The sequence below is a fragment of the Corvus brachyrhynchos genome, unplaced genomic scaffold, assembly GCF_000691975.1.
Source record: "Corvus brachyrhynchos isolate BGI_N302 unplaced genomic scaffold, ASM69197v1 scaffold28, whole genome shotgun sequence".
NCBI classification, from domain to species: domain Eukaryota; kingdom Metazoa; phylum Chordata; class Aves; order Passeriformes; family Corvidae; genus Corvus; species Corvus brachyrhynchos.
The window spans coordinates 9,876,592-9,888,411 of NW_008246058.1; positions in this window are offsets into that span (position 1 = coordinate 9,876,592).

Genomic DNA, 11,820 nt, shown 5'->3' on the forward strand with positions numbered 1-11,820 from the left:
CTTGTGTTAAGGAGCTGTCTGCTAGGACAGAGTTCTAACAGGTGTCTGTGCTGCAGGGCCAGGGCTGTTGCACTATTGCACTCCTGGTTTATCTCTGTGAAATCCCCTGTACAGCCTTACTAATGTTCCATGTCTGCCAACACACAAATGTACAGAGGTAGTTACTGGAGGGGGTTGATAAGTATTCAGCTGTGTTCTTGTGTTAAAGTGCACACACGGTGCCTCTTATCCTGTGTCTTCTTTATGTACAAAACCCGAATGGTCTGGGCAAGCCCTTCTAGATGGAAGAGAGAGAGTCTGTCCTTCCTTCCTCTCCCGCTACCTCAACGTGGGTGCTTTTTCGCAGGAAAGTGAAGGAAAAGAGGAAGGATTTGGTCTGTATATATGCCCTTTGTCATAAAGTGGCTCTTCATTAATGAAACAACGGATCCTGTGTGAGTAACTAGTTTAAAGCTTTTATTTCAGTTTTTTGTGCTTTGTTTCAATAATGGGCCACTAGAACTTTTTAATTTCCTTGCCTTCTGTCAGGTTATGTTTTCTGTTCTCATTATGCACATTAGATGAACTTGAAGCCTGCAGTCAATCACATATTAGCATGTAATAAAAATTCTGGTTTAAAATTTTGTGCCATCAGTCCTATGAGCCATTTGTAACACATTTCTGGAAATCTGGTGGGATTTGTTTCCCCTCTTCCCCATGCAATACATTGTCATTTGTGTTATGGATAAAAATCAGCAAGGTCTAAAGATAACTTGACATCTTTGAGGTGGAAGAGCCAAGCATCAAGCAAGCCTTTTGGTCAAGACTGTTGCAATCATTTCAAACTCAGGGTATAGTCCCTTTGGCTTGGAGAAGTGTTTGCTGGAGTAATATTTTTTCGTTTATAAAAGGTTTAAGCTACTTCTGAAAAACTTTCTTTACACAAAGATGTTTATCATGAAGTGGTAGCTGGGTATCAATTAAAATAGATATAATTAACAGTTTAAGATGCAGACCTGGAAAATACTTACCAATCTAATACTCTATGCAAAGTATCCTTTACAAACCATTCCAGTGCATTTTTGCATTCTAATGGCAGTTGCAAGGAATTGTCAAGAAAAAACACAGAAAAGCAAATCCTAAAAAATGAATCATTTTGGAACGTGACTTTCATTACGCTGTGATGAATATACACTTTCTAGTGGTGTATTCCACTAATACATGTATTAATGCGTTAGCTATATTCTGAATATGCAGGACTTGTGTGTGTACATTTATATTTTCATCTATATATGCACACACCTGTATGTATTCATACTGCCTTGAGGTACTGGGGAGGGTGGAGTGGCTTTTGGAGAGGAGAATCTTTTAACTTTATTGACAGCAAAGCTTGGATTCTTTATTAACATGTTCATGAGTCTGCCATATGCATGCTGTAATGTCATGATAACTGCTTTATGTGAAAACATCAGTCATGACTCCTGTGGTGTTTTCCTCTGCTGAGGATTAAATAGGAGATAGCTCAGTATTTCATTTTACCCAAACTTAAACAGGTCAGAGGCCAAGTATTGAATAGATGCCCCAAGCTGACAGAATTGATGCAGAAGCAATAAGCATTTATTTTTATCAGAACAAGTGAGGTTTAGAGGGAAAAGAAATAAGACCTACTGAATACTAATTCAGTCACTTTCAGCATTGAAATTGCAACTGATTGGCTTTTAATGATTTTTCTCTTTAAAGTTATTCATTCTCCCCTTTGCATGTGTCCTCTTTAATAAATACAGAATACATTATGGTAATACGAGGTTGAGCAATTTATGGGAATTTGCTGAATAACTGAATTATGCTTGTGTATGGGGTATCTAAAATATGGGCATGAGGTACAAGATGGATACATCCAGTCATAAAGAGACCAGGAACTCAAGCTCTTGATTTGGTCAAGGGCTGGTGACCATCTGAGCAGAAATAAAAACAGATGCTTTGAAGACATTTTTGTGAGTTGCAATGTCAGATTCTAAAAAGAGTAAAAACATGGGAATCTGTGCAGAAAGAATCATGAATCATAGAATGGTTTGAATTAGAAAGGACCTTAAGGATCATCTAGTCACAACACTCCTGCCACGAGCAGGGGCACCTTTCACTGGACCAAGTTGCTCAGAGCTTTATCCAACCTGCCTTGAACACTTCTAGGGACGGAAGATCCACAGCTTCTCTGCGCAACTTGTTCCGGTGCCTCACCATCCTCACAGTAAAGAATTTCTAATCTAAACCTGCCTCTTTCAGTTTAATTACCTTACCGCCTGTTCTATCACTGCACGCCCTTGTCAAAAGTGCCTCTCTGACTCTCTCATAGGCTTCCTTTAGGTATTGGAAGGTGCTCTAAGGTCCCCCTGGAGCCATCTCTTCTCTGGGCTGAACACTCTCTGCCTGTCTTCACAGGTGAATAAGCTTGCTTAAGCAAGATAAACATACACAGGCTCCCTTTTAAAATCTACGGATATATGCAATACTCCATTCAAAGCAGCTGGATCAATCAGAAAGAGAACTTGTTTGTTACCAAGACCTCCTCTGTTGCCATTTTCTTTGTATGTGGCAAGGGTAACTCATGAGTAAAACTGCATAGGTATTGGTGTGATTGGCTGGAGTCACTCCTTTTGTCCTGTTTCTTACCTGGTGGTTGCTGCAGTCTGAAAAATTCAGTTAAAATTATATTAATATATATATATTAATAGTTATATAATTAATAGTTATAAGCTATAAGAATTGACTACTGTTAGCAACACAGTTGAGTCTCTTTGCACCCAATGTGACATCTGATAAAATCTGCCTTTTCACATAAAACAAATGAAGAAAAAATCCCACAAAAAAACCCAAACCCAAACAAACAAAGAAACACAAAAAAACCCCGAAACACCTAAAACTCAGGCTGCTTTATTGTTTCACTTTTTTTTTCTGAGAAGTACACCAATATTGTTTTTCTTTCTGCTCTTAGAAAACTTTTCCTGTTCTATAAAGAACAGATGCAATATCCTCAAAGTTTAAACCTCATGTCTCTTAATGCCGTGGGGACAGCAGGATATCTGTCACTGATACAGTTGTGTTTCAGGGACAAATTAGCATGCAACTTGGTTAGACTGCCAGCTGTTCCATTAGGAAGTGAGGAAAAGTGAAGTCAGGTTATTTTAATAGGTTCACTGTGTCTATTTGCATGGCTGCATTCTCTGAGGTCCAGGCAATTCAACATACTGGAAGGTTCAGGTGCACAAACAGGGAGCTGTGAGCACAACATTTCACTGTATGAACCCATCTGACGTATCGACACAGTTTGGTGCTCTTTCTCACTTACCTGCAATCACAAATTATTTTCTATTGTCTGTTTCCTATGATAGCAGAAATAAATTAATTTGCTGCAGTATGTACTGTGGAAGGAAAGAGCATACAGTAGATGCTTGAAGATATATTTCTATTTCAGATGTGATTTATACCATGACAAATCAGTTACATGGTTTTGACTTCAAGTTAATTAATGTTTACAATTAATGAATTCCCACAACTCACATTTTCTGGTGGAATTATTCACAGATTTGTAGGCACACATATGAGAACATTAATTCAGAACTGGGGATAATTAGCACTTCTCATTAGTATTTAATTTTCAGTTGGTTATTCTGCCTTTATTATGTGAACTAAATTTCTTGAAACCTGTAAGAACTAGTTCACTTTGCAATCTTAAGTGATACTGACTAAGAAAGTGGAGCTTTGCTTCCTAAGTACTGGCAGTGAGTGGTCAAAATCAACAAGGCCAGAGAGGACTAGGGAGAACTTCATGGTGCTTTAAAAGCTACCTACCAATGCAGAGGGAGTGCAGATGCTTAAATTCTACCACTTCTGGATACTTCCTGAGTTTACCAGCCCTCATTGCTCCAAAGCAAGATTATAGCCTAGGAAGAAGCGTCCTGCAGACCCCAACCCCTCCTGCCCTACAGCTCTGCAGAGATTCTGACTGTGTGAATTTAAACAATAATGTGTTTGTACCAGTGATGTCCAGCTGTGTCCATACTCACAGCACATTCCTCTGAAATGTGTGTAGTTGGATGTGAGATATAAAACATGTAATAAAGTGGTCAGGCCAAAGGTCAATCTGTCTGTCTGTAATTTCCCTTAAGCAACTGCTTTTGGGTACGCCATTCCTCGTGCTTTGTCATTGGCAAACAGGCAGCCAGTGCTCTGCTGTCTGCAGCTCTGAGCCCTTCAGCTTTAGGCTGCTGGCTTTGTAGCCAGCTGTGGTGCTGGTACCAAATGGCACAGCTCTGGTTTTCCTTCTAACCTGCCAGGTTGTGCCCAGCTCCTGGTGTCTCTGCCATTCAGTTAGGGGAAACTATCCTGTGCTGGGAGTTACAGCCACACACCACAGCCAGGGTTTGCCTTGTGTGGTTGTGCTGTCGTGGTCAACAGAGCAGAGAGCTGAACACCACACTGCCACTCCCTCACTCCCCACTGCCAGTGGGATGGGGGAGAGAATTAGAGGAAAAGAATTAAAATTTGTCAGTTGAGATTAAAATGGGTTAATAATAAAGAAACTGAAGAGAAAATAATATTAATAGTAATAATAATAATAACAACAACAATAATACATTGTTGCTGTACAGAACAAGCGGTGCAAAACACAATTGCTCACCACTCACTGACCAATGCCCAACCAGTTCCTGAGCAGTGGTCCTCTGCCAGATTTCCCCATGATTTATATGCTGACCATTTGGGGTCAGCTGCCCTAGTTGTGTCCCCTCACAGCTTTTTGTTCACCCCCAGCCTCCTTAATGTCAGGGTGGAGTGAGAAGCTGAAAATTCTTGCCTTAGTGTCAGCACTGCTCATCGGCAACTAAAACATCAGTGTGTTATTAGAATTATTCTCATCCTAAATCCAAACCACAGCAAAAACAACTAGGAAGAAAATTAACTCTATCCCAGGCAAAACCAGGACAATGGCAAAACTGAGCCCTCCTGGGCTTCAGGCAATGGGTATGTGCATCCCAGGCACACCCAGGCAATGGGTGTGTGTTTGAAGAGCCCAGAGGGAACTGCTGAATTGCCCACTGGGGGATTGCTGGAGGATTTCCCCATCTGCTGCACAGGTAAACTCTAAACACATTTCCAGGGGCAGGGGAGTGAAGGCTAAAAGATGTCAGGAATGGGTTTGAAGAGTTGTAATAAGATGAGTTTAAAGGTAGCATGATACATATGTGCAGGTCTGGTCCAAAGGGTTTCTGTGAGAGACAGTGTGGTTATCTGAGCCATGGCTAAGCCATGTTGCTTTAAGGTCCTTTTTGGGCCAGCTTTCACTTCCTTCTCTGTTTTAATGGATGAAACTTTTGTGCTTTTAGCTGTGGTGTGGGTTAGAGTTCCTGTGATGACAGCACAGAGCCCAGATTCAGGGAAACTCTTCAAAAGCCAGGCCAAGGAAGGTACATTGTCTTTTAAGCTGTTTTAAATTTTTCCCACTAAAATTGAGTGGAAACAGGATATATGATTACTGCCAATTGAGAAAATTATTCAGAGAAAGACAAGGGTATATTCTAAATAAATTGAATATCATAAGTGTTTATATGCATGAAAATGTGCACAGAAGATGAGGAGAGAAGAGAGCCATATGGCAGTGGGTTACAAATGGCTCTACTGCTTAGGAAAATTAATAACCCTAAGCTTTGATATATATGAGCCTGCTGGGGTTCAGATGTTCTCATGCTGGTGCTTTAAGAAACTAGCTGAATCAATAAACAAACATATGAAAGACAAAACACTCAGCCAGCATCCAACTTAGAAATTCAGAGAAGACACCCTTAAAAAGGACTTAGAAAAAGGTTGGAGCTTCTTCTAAGACTGAAATACAAATAAGATTAAAATAAGCTTGTTTATTTTTATATATTGTGTTGTTCTGTGACTAATTTTAAGTATGTTTCCTGTTTACAGGTTTTTTGTTTTAGCCTCTGAAAATATTGTATTAGCATCAATATTAACTTCTTTAATTACTGAATCAGAGTAATTAAAAGACTCCATTAGAGATACCAATCACTTGTAGTGAAAATACAGGCTTACCACCTTCACAAGAAAAGATAAAACTTTGTATACAAGGTTCCTTCCTTTCCTCTGTGTCTTTGTCAGAAGACCAAACATTTATCAGGGAAGACATGCACTGGAAACTGCTCAATGGTAAGTTCTCCACTCAGTAGTGGTTTCTTTGCATTTCAGCTGAGACTTTGCAAGATCTATGTGCCCTAACCCACATGAGTGGGACTTCTTAATGTTGTGCTTTCCTAGGAAAGAAAAGGGACAGGCATGGTAAACAGTAATAGTGCATCTCACTGTTTGTGTAGATTTACTCTGAAGGAATATCAAAAATCACATCATATTCATGTGAGACTGGAGAGTGGTTCCTTCTAAGGAAATGTAATCAGATATTAATTAACTGACAATCAGCAGCATTCAATGTCTCCAGTACCCTGAAGAAGTCCAAGCCACGAGCAGCCAGCTTTTCCAGGGGAATGCTATTGGAAGTGGCATCAAAGGCTTTTCTAAAGTCCAGGCAGACAACATCCACAGCCTTTCCCTCATCCACCAAGCAGGTCACCTTGTCACAGGAGAGCAGATCAGCCAAGCAGGACCTGCTTCTCACAAACCCACACTGGCTGAATGTGATCTCCTGGTTGTTGTGTTGTACCGTGTGATGACACTCAAGATGATCTGCTCCATGACTTTCTCTGGCACTGAGCTCAGGCTGACAAGGCTGTACTTCCCTGGATCCTCTTTCCCACCCTTTTTGTCCTTGGGTGTCACATTTTCTGACCTATAGTCAACTGGGACCTCCCAGATTAGTCAGGATTGCTGGTAAATGACAGAAAGTGGGTTGCTGAGCATTTCTGCCAGCTCCAATTTGGCCCCAATAGACTTGTGTGTGTCTAAGTGGTGAATGTGAAGAATGTGCTCCAGTCTCAACCCATTGCTCAAACCCATTGCTGATGTGACTGTCATTAACTTGTCTTCACAAGCATTTTTTTTATATGTACATCATCTGTCATTTTAATATTTTTGTTTCTCTTGGGGAGAGGATAGGGGATGCATTTATCTTTAGATGAAGTAACAATGCATATCCATCATGACTTCCCTCTCTACCTGTATTCCTTTATATCAAGTCCTTAGTTGTCCTGCTTGCAAAACATACTCTGTGGTCATTCTGTTCAGATGTCATCTCCTGAGTTTTTTTGTTTTGTTGTTATTTTATTTTATTTTATTTTATTTTATTTTATTTTATTTTATTTCTTTTTTACCATTCCAGCTGCTTGGTAACATGTGTGGCAGGCTGAGGAGCTCCTAGTCAGGCTAAGTATCACAGCATGGATTTATACCACCTTCTGAACTTCACTGTAAGCAAGAGAGAAGAATGAGTCTGGCTTCACCTGAAAGGCAGCCACTTATTGTAAATCATCAAACAGGGACTGCAGTAAGTTGTGGAAAAAAACCCACAGGATGTGATGCCCTCAAAATTCAAGGTCCTTTTGTCAGTCAATAAAAATTTGAATGGGAGTAGAGATACTGAAACAGCTTCTTTGTTGCTTCAAATTTGATTTTTCTGCCCAGGACATTACTAGACAGATTAATTTTTTGAGCTGCTTTGTTCACACTGAATCCCAGGTACTTATGAATCCTGAGATTTCCTCAACAAACTAAAGACACAATCTGTTAGAAACCTTCAGGTTAAGAGTGCGAAAACTCTTATGGAAATATGGGTAGAAAGCTCTTGCTTGTGAAAATAAATCATCAATTACTTGATTCAATTCATATTCCCCATAAGGATCTCACTTCTTTTTGCTGCTAGGGATTTTGTCTGGCTTTCATTTGCATGCCAGAAAGTAAATATTGGCAAGTTCAGACTTTCACATCATCAGCTGTTTGGGATCCATGTATTTGTAAAGTACTCTGTACACTTAGCTCTATATACAAATAGAAATGATTTAGCTATGACTTGTTGAGGATTAATACCTAGGATGAATTATATCTTCACACTGCTCTCCAGTTGGCTGTTTAAACTAGAGGATTTAGTGATTCCTATTTAGGTAGAGCCACTTATTTATGATGCTTGCTAATAAATTTGAAATTGGTGTCTTACTTGGCAGAGCTTGTTTGTTTCTTCTCATTTTTAGGTTTTAAGCACAGGTTTGTGAAACCATGACAGGTTTTCTCTGCTGGCAGGGGTGGCTCACGTGGCACCTGGTCAGCCACAGCTCTCATACTAAATTGTATTGGGCTGGATTTTCCCTTGGGCTCAAATGCTATTGATGAATGATTAAAAAATAATCCCAAGGGAAAATGCTAAGTCTTGATTTTTTCAGTCTGCTCTGGTGTTGACTGAGATGAACAATGTGTAAGTGCTTGTGAGTCAGCTGGAGAAACAGATGCATGGGTTGCCTTTTCCCTGGCCAATGCTGGCTCAGACACACCTAACATAGGGTCATACCCCAGATTAGGGCACTTTGCAGCTGCTAGAGTTTCTCCTTCCTGGAGAGGATTCAGAGTTACTCACAGACACACTTATGATGAGGCCAAAGGAGAGCTAAGGAACTGGCTGTAGGTCGGCACCATTAACAGATGAGTTCTGGAGTTCATCTCTGCAGCCATATATGAAAGAAAGAGGAAGCCATGAGAGATAAAGCTTTCTGCTTTTGCAATAAAGTACATTTAAAATGGTCTTTGATTACAGTATTAAACATTTCTTAGTGAAGCAGTTGCTCTTGTGGAGAATATCCAAGTCCACCGTAAATGAAGATGTGCTAAAATTTATGCTGTGAATGGAGGCTGAAGAACTTTCATTGCACCTGGTTCTCCTCTTGGGGTTTAAGTGTTTCTTTATTACTGCAGGCCTGGGCCCTAGGGTATATCACCGTGTCCCGCAGCCATAAGGAGGAGGAGGAGGAGAAATCCAGCAGGCAGGAATTGTGCAGCAAGATTTATTTATTTAATTTTTTTACAAACTCTTTTATAGACTTTTTTCTTCATAGTCTAATTGGACAAGGATCAGCCACCCCTTGGAGGTGATCGGCTAAAATCCTAAAACATCCATTGTCAAAATATTTTTCTACTATACCATAAACAAGACTTTTCAAGGTTGCAGGTGGCTTGGTTGTTTACATAACTCTGCTACCTCTTCTGTGAGAGAGAAAAGTCTCTCACGGACTTAGAAAATAGCAAGAAAATCCTTGCTAGCAGCATTTTTGTATCCACATTTCTTTATGATCGCTCCTCAGTTAAGTAGCTGAAAAGAGATGGTGGTATTCTCTTAGAAAGCCCTGGAAACTCACAACAAAGGGTTTTTTGTGAGAGGAGTTAAACAGCACATTTAGAACCTTTGGGTTTTTTAATGTTTTATTTGAAATCCGAAAATGCAGTTATTCTGGAAAGCTCTCCTTTTCAGCGTGTTGTTCTCCCTGAATGGATTCTGACCTGTCCCTGCTGCCGTTTGCTGTGGAGCCAGGGAAGTTCCTCCCAGCTCTGTCCTGCCCTCTGAGACCCTCGCTCAGAGACCACCAGGTGTGGATTCATTGCAAAGGATAATTCTCTGGTAGGAGAGAATTTTCCTTTGCTGCTGCCAGAGCAGAACAAAATACTGAAGACATTCAAAACTGAGACATAATTTTTGTGGTTTTCATGTGCCTTTACGGGCAGCAAACCAGCCCATGAGAGGCTGCTTTTTGTCTGCCTGAGGAAGTTTGTACCTGCAGAGGGCTACTAGAAAGACTTGAGGGGAGAAGGGAAAAAAGATCAGTCTGAACCTGAGGAGAAGCACAAAAGAGAAGAGGTCTTTTATGTCCTAGAAGTACCACCTCTGAAGGAATAAAATCTATTACCTTTCTTTCTGTTACTCTTGGAGACACTCTTGTTGACAGGGTTTGGAGTTTTTTGGGGATTTTTTGCTACATCAAAAGAGATGGATCTTGGCAGCCTGGTTTATCGTCTCTCTTTTTTTCATCTTTTTATCCTAAAAAGAAAATTTATGTGTTTTCTGTGGTATGCTCAGTGACACCACAAAAGACTATGTGTAGTGTGTTGCACACCAGCCACTCATTCTCTATGACAGAAATCTTTGATCCTTTGATAAGCCATGGCATTCAAGCGCCATTTACAATTGTTAGTCACTGAATTTTTGGAAGATATATATTTTTTTCAGAAAGTGTAAAGAATGCTCTCAGCTTGATTATGTTCTCAACTAAATTAAAAACATACATTCTTACTAAATGAAAAATTAGTTTAGTTTTTTGCTTGGTTTTCTCTGTTGATTGATTCCTACCCAGTTCAACAGTGACATGAAGAACTCTACAAAGTATGTTTTCTGTAAGTTTTACTAAAATAAGATACTAGGAAGGGGAAAGAAGCCCTGGTAATGCCACAGGTGAGGCAAAGCTCTGACATCTTTAGTCAGAGCTACTTTTTTTTTTACAGCAGTGTCCAGAAGTTCCTCAGAAATTTCTGTGCAACAGGAGTGACTTCTCTATTCTTAATAAGTGTGGAACAATTTGTTCCAAAGAGTGTGCATATCATTAACTAAATACATGCATACACATAGGTGCAATCTGTGCCCAGCCTGGAGTCTGGCTGAATTGCAGAGACAGCATGAAAGTGCATGAGGATGGAAAGGACACCGGACTGCTGGACAGTATGGACCTGAAGGAGAGTTTCCAACAGGATGATGGTGAAGATTATCCATAACTGGCCTTGACAATCAGGCTGTCTGTGGAAATTTTAGAAACTTAACATGTGATATGATATCCTGAGGCCCAGTCTAGCCCAGGAGTGGGACCTCCCTGCATGAAACGCACCATTCGTTGTTGGTGCAGGCTTGGGAGCGAATGTGGCCGGACAGGGACCTGCAGGTGCTCTGTAACACTGAGCAGAGAGGGGGATCATTTACATGGGCAAAAGCACCATCATACAGATGGAATTCTGTGCCCCCTTCGTCTGTGCTGGCACATCTGAAACGCAAGAAGATTTTCAGATGAGATTAGGGCTGGAAAACAAGAGTACTTCTGCTTTAGTTAGTACTTGGCTAAACGTAGTGAAGAGGACCTGCAGCACCAAAGCACTCTATGCTCATTTAGACAGCTTGCCTCTATTTTCTTAGGGAGAGAGTGGGTTTGTTCAAGCTCACTTTCAGCAGTGATGACAGGAGGAGATCACAAATTACACTCCAAATAATCACAGCTAAAAATCTAGCTAATTATTTGGGTCTGAAATTAATTAAACTTCTGCCTTTTCAGGTCCTGACCCAGATGCCTGCTGATGGTTTGTTGGGTTTTTTTCCATCCCTGCTGCTCGTATCTGTTCTCTGCCACTTCATTTCTGGATGTTGTCTGCTGTCTCCTGCAGGTCTGGGATGATGCACTGAACTGCTCTGAATGTCCCCTTCCCCACGCACATCCACCCTGCCTGGTGACCCTGCTTTGTGTCTGAAGTACTAGGAAGTGAAAAGTACCCCCACAAGTTCCAGGCATTGGTGACAAAAATTACCAAATCCTCCATTACTCTAATATTTACTGTGACTGAAGCAGGTGAACCTAATTGTGCGGATTTATTTTTAAGCTTTCCTAGCTGAAACAGATGGAATCTCTGAGACAGCTGCTGTTTAAGAGACATCTTCCCCAACTTTGATTATTTTGAAAAGCTAAATTTCCACTGGCAAAAAACAAATCCTAATTCAAAGCCTAGATACTTCAGAGGGCTCTTTAGTTCTTCCTCTCTAGCTTGACAGAGGATTCAAGCTGCTAATATTAAAATACTTTGCAAATTAGGCCTTGA